The sequence below is a fragment of the Podarcis tiliguerta genome (assembly GCF_965153285.1).
Source record: "Podarcis tiliguerta genome assembly, chromosome: 7".
Taxonomy (NCBI): domain Eukaryota; kingdom Metazoa; phylum Chordata; class Lepidosauria; order Squamata; family Lacertidae; genus Podarcis; species Podarcis tiliguerta.
The window spans coordinates 3,813,455-3,819,454 of NC_139540.1; positions in this window are offsets into that span (position 1 = coordinate 3,813,455).

Here is a 6,000-nt window from a genome sequence, read left to right on the forward strand (position 1 = left end):
TCGAACCAATGGATTCAAGTTGCAAAAAAGGAGATTCTGACTAAACATCAGGGAAAACTTTCAGATGGCAAGAACTGTTCATTTGTGAACAGATTACCTTGGAAGGTGGTGAATAAGGGACAGCAGCGGGACACGGCGCTGGGATAAGGGACTTTCCCGTCAAATAAGGGACAGTTGACAGCTATGGACCAAGGGTCTGGAAGTCAAGCCTGATGAGGAACGGCTGAAGGAGCCGAGTATATTTAGCCTGGAAAAGAGGAGGCTGAGAGAAGACAGGATAGCCATCTTCAGATATTTCAAGAGCTGTCACATGGAAGATGGAGCAAGCTTGTTTTCTCCTGCTCCGGAGGGTAGGACTCGAACCCATGGCTTCAAGCTCCAAGAAAGGAGATTCCGACTCAGCATCAGGAATAACTCAAATAATTCAATATCTTCCCAAACCAATCCTCCTCTTTCTCACTGACCTCACTAACCTTGAGTAGGTTTGAACAATTTGGGGCAATTAAAATGTTAAAAGTTAAATAAACCTTGTGGAAGGAGGCGTGTTAAGGTATATAGAAGTGTACATAGGGTTAATTTGAATATGTTATTATTGAATATTATTGAATATGTATATTATTGAATATGTATATTATTGATAATTTAACACCCAATGTATCAGCCACCTGGGGGGTTTCACTGTTTGTGTTTTGGTGATTGGTAAAAAATAATATATGTATATATATATTTTAAAAAATCAGAAATAACTTTCTGAGAGCAAGAGCTCTTTGATAGTGGAACAGACTCCCTCCGGAGGTTGTGGCTTCTCCTTCCTTGGAGGTTTTTAAACAGAGGTTGGGTGGCCATCTATCCTGGTTGCTTTAGCTGAGATTCCTGCATTGCATTTGGCTGGACTAGGTGATTCTCAGGATCTCTTCCAGCTCTATGATTCTGTGTGTATTTGTTTGGTTCACACCAAGATCCAGAGGCTATGAAATCCACTGTTTTCATGGGGCAATGAAGGGCCAGAAAGGAAGGGAACAGTCCAGAATTTGGGACCATTTGTGGCTAAGCATTTTCTTCAGTTGAGACACCTTTTTGCTTCTTTTCTATCTAGCGCCGCTCGCTGTCCCCATCTCGTTCTTCTTCTGTTTGAACTCTTTCCCTTTCTTTTCCTGTCCGTGATTGATTTTAATTGTCGGAATTGTCTCTGTGGGAGGCTGGGCTTCTCGCTGTGAGTGGATGCCGGCGAGTAGGAGGGAAGCCTACTCAAACAGGCACTTTCTCTACACCACTTCCAAACCGTTCTCATATGAGATTTCCTGCAAAATTTCATCGAAACTCATCCGTCTCAAAAGCCTGAGGTTGACTCAGGTGATGCTGATTCCTGGCCTGCCCCACCCATGGGGTGGGAAATAAGTGTGCATCTTCTGGTCCCATCCACTGACCAGTCTTTTTTTTTAATAATATTTTTATTAAAATTTTCACATAAAAGAAGAAAAAGAAAAATACACAAATAAAAACAATTCAATTTTCATAGTATTTCTTGCATTTGCTTGTTTCCCGGACTTCCCCACACCTCCCCCCTCTGTATTCCAGTTCAATTATTTAGTCAGCAAATCCCTTCCCTCTATCTTATCCTTATCTTTATCTTAATATATTACACCTTTAGTTTTTCGTCTTTTTAACCTTCCATTTTTCCACACTCCTTCACCACATTATTACTAATAACCCTTTAACCTCAATCCAACATCATTCTAACATTCATTAATTTTATAATATTTCTGTAAATAGTCTTTAAATTTCTTCCAATCTTCCTCCACCAGCTCTTCTCCCTGGTCTCGGATTCTGCCGGTCATTTTCGCCAATTCCATATAGTCCATCACCTTCATCTGCCATTCTTCCAGGGTGGGTAAATCTTGTGTCTTCCAATACTTTGCGATACTTTGCGATAAGTATTCTTGCTGCTGTTGTGGCATACATAAAAAAAGTTCTATTCTTCTTTGGCACCAATTGGCCGACCATGCCCAAGAGAAAGGCCTCTGGTTTCTTCGGGAAGGTATATTTAAACACCTTTTTCATTTCATTATAGATCATTTCCCAGAAGGTCTTAATCCTTGGGCACGTCCACCAAAGGTGAAAGAATGTGCCTTCAGATTCTTTACATTTCCAGCATTTATTATCGGGCAAATGATAGATTTTTGCTAGCTTGACTGGTGTCATGTACCACCTGTATATCATTTTCATAATATTCTCTCTTAAGGCATTACATGCCGTGAATTTCATACCTGTGGTCCATCCACTGACCAGTCTTATCCCCGGAATTTCTGGCAGGGTACATAATTTTCTAATGGGACTTAGATTCCGGCAGCCACCAGGTTCTTCTTAGGATTCTGTTGGAAACTCATGTTTGCTGCTGCAGCTGTCCAGGACCAATGATGGCTAGAGATGCAGTAAGAGAACTCTCTTTTCTGGCACTGTCAAAGAGACAAATCACAGGAGGCTGTCAAAAACCATGTCAGGCTATTGGCAGCGACAGTTCTTCCAGGGTTCTTCCAGCTCTGCAAGGAAATTCCAGGGACTGAACCCTGGACTTTCAAATGCACAGCAACTGCTCTGGCCTATGGCCCCTTCCCAAACCTAAACTGAATTGATTACCTGTATACAGCTCTCTACAGGGACACAGATGGCGCTGTGGGTTAAACCACAGAGCCTAGGACTTGACGATCAGAAGGTCGGCGGTTCGGATCCCCGCGACGGGGTGAGCTCCCGTTGCTCGGTCCCTGCTCCTGCTGACCTAGCAGTTTGAAAGCACGTCAAAGTGCAAGTAGATAAATAAGTACCGCTCCGGCAGGAAGGTAAACAGCATTTCTGTGCGCTGCTCTGGTTTGCCAGAAGCGGCTTAGTCATGCTGGCCACATGACCCGGAAGCTGTACTCCGGCTCCCTCGGCCAGTAAAGCGAGATGAGTCGGCCACGACTGAACCTAATGGTCAGGGGTCCCTTTACCTTTACCTTTATACAGCTCTCTACAGGTCTGAGACCTCCTGAGCCAGTGTGGTGTAGTGGTTAAGAGCGATGGACTCGTAATCTGGGGAGCCGGGTTCGCGTCTCCGCTCCTCCACATGCAGCTGCTGGGTGACCTTGGGCCAGTCACACTTCTCTGAAGTCTCTCAGCCCCACTCACCTCACAGAGTGTTTGTTGTGGGGGAGGAAGGGAAAGGAGAATGTTAGCCGCTTTGAGACTCCTGAAGGGGAGTGAAAGGCGGGATATCAAATCCAAACTCTTCTTCTTCTCCTCCTTCCTGCAGGCAAATCCTTCTGCTGTTAGCTCCCAGTTCCCTTCAGCATCCTGCGGCCGCCCAGTCTGGCTGGCTTTTAGGTCCCGGACATCTTGTGGGTTACATGAAACCAAAATGGAATGTCTTTTACTAACGAACACTGGGAAACTCTGCAAAGAAAAGTCTCAAGCTCTGAAACAGCATTTCATGCCTTTTGATCTGGAGCTGAGTGGGGTCTTGTGGGTTGCCATTCTTAGAATCATGGAATCATAGAGTTGGAAGAGACCACAAGGGCCATCGAGTCCAACCCCCTGCCAAGCAGGAAACACCATCAGAGCACTCCTGACATATGGTTGTCAAGCCTCTGCTTAAAGACCTCCAAAGAAGGAGACTCCACCACACTCCTTGGCAGCAAATTCCACTGTCAAACAGCTCTTACTGTCAGGAAGTTCTTCCTAATGTTTAGGTGGAATCTTCTTTCTTGTTGCTAGTCTTGAGTGAATCCTGTGTACTTTGCTGCTTCTGTCTTTTGCTGTTGTGCTGAAGTACGTTATTGTGTGGGCACGCTTTCCAGGCTGAACTATTGCACATACAATGACATATTAATTAATTATCTAAATTAATTAAAAGCACAATGCAAATCTTCTTTAAGGATTTTCTAGAAGAGAGCCAGTGGATTAAAACTGTTTATTTTAAACTGAATAGAAGGGAACATTAGATAGAATAGAGCTTCTTCTTCTTCTTTTCTTAACGCATCCTGCTGTTCAGCTAAGGCTTTTGCAAACAAAAATAATGCCAAAAAACTGGATAATACAAAGGATGAGATACAGTGTTAGACTCACAGACAGAAAATCACAATCCTGAACTGGGCAAATTTCTTGGGCAGAACAGGGCCCCCATGTTAAAAGGAACGCTTTTGGAAGCTATTGCTGAAATTATTCCAAAACAATTTGTTTAAATTTGGGGGCACATTTTGAATCCAGACTGGGCTGTATTCCAGGTAATCTCAGTGGAAGTTTGATAGATCACAGGGGTCTTCCCCATTCCCTGCCATTAGTCTCCATCACCAGCCAGCCCATTCCCCTTTACCAAGGGAGCTACCAGTTGGGTGTTCCTTGCAAGATCAGTGCTCTTTGTCTTTTGCAGCATCCGCACAAGGTTGTTGTCATCAAAACTCCAACCTGCATCTCTCCCCTCCTCCCCCACAATTGAGTGCCTCTCCTGACTGATGTTTTATTGTGGTTGTATTCAACTTGTTCTTTTTGCAATGCTTAGTTAAACTGCGGACCTTGTTCCAGCAGGAGGCAATGATGGCCACCAACACGGGTAGCTTAAAAGAAATTCATGGAGGAGAGGGCTGTTGATGGCTACTAGCATCTTACAAAGCAGAGACATCACCTTGCCAACAAAGGTCCGTATAGTTAAAGCTGTGGTTTTCCCAGTAGTGATGTATGGAAGTGAGAGCTGGACCATAAGGAAGGCTGATCGCTGAAGAATTGATGCTTTTGAATTATGGTGCTGGAGGAGACTCTTGAGAGTCCCACAGACTGCAAGAAGATCCAACCTCTCCATTCTGAAGGAAATCAGCCCTGAGTGCTCCCTGGAAGGACAGATCCTGAAGCTGAGGCTCCAAGACTTTGGCCACCTCATGAGAAGAGAAGACTCCCTGGAAAAGACCCTGATGTTGGGAAAGATGGAGGGCACAAGGAGAAGGGGACAACATAGGATGAGATGGTGGGACAGTGTTCTCAAAGCTACCAACATGAGTTTGACCAAACTGCAGGAGGCAGTGGAAGACAGGAGGGCCTGGCGTGATCTGGGCCATGGGGTTCTGAAGAGTTGGACACAACTAAACAACTAAACAACAACAAGCCATAAGGGCTAAGCTCTGCCTCCACAGTTGGAGGCATCAATGTTTCTGAATGCTAGTTGCTGGAAACCACAGGAGGGGTATTTGTGTTCTTATGCCCAGGTCCTGGTTTCTGGTTCCCCACTGGTATTTGGTCAGCCACTGGGAGCACAAGATGCTTCTTTAGTGAGACGGCTCTTGGTTTGGAGTCGCTTTCAATGTCCCAACACTTCTCGCACCCTTCCGTGATGTGTGTGTGTGATTCTGGATGGAAGCAGCTTGTAACAATGACTGGAACCACGGGCTCCTGGAGTCATGATTAAATTTGGGGCCTTGGGGTTTGCTGGAGGAAATTCTGAATACTGCAGTAAAGGATTCCTCCTCTCCTCCTTGCTTTAGACCAGAGGTAGCAGTGACTACATTATTACATGAGCACGGTTCCACAGCATTTGATATTTTCATTTACATTCATTCATTCAAAATAAGATGGGGTATGTACTCTTTTTCATTACTGTTTGTATTATAGTTTATAATTTTTGTAAAGTGATATGTGCACGCAGGTCATTGTCTGTGAAATTTTATTTTCAGTTTATGAAGCAATTCTATATCCTCCCACCACGCTGACGAAACAGTAGTCTTTATCCGGAATCACTGTTCAGTGTTGGACATCATATCTGCTGAATACACAAAGCTTCACAGCTTGTCTGTCATCGTTCAAAGTCTGGTACCTCGCTTCATTTAAAGATTTTCAGAGACTTTGAGACTAAAGATTTCATTTCGGACTTGTTATGGTTTGAAGGAATTCTATAAAAGATTGTTTATTCCATATGTACATGGTCATCGTGTTGCCTAGACATTGCTGACATTTCTCTTTGCAACACAGGGGTTTGTT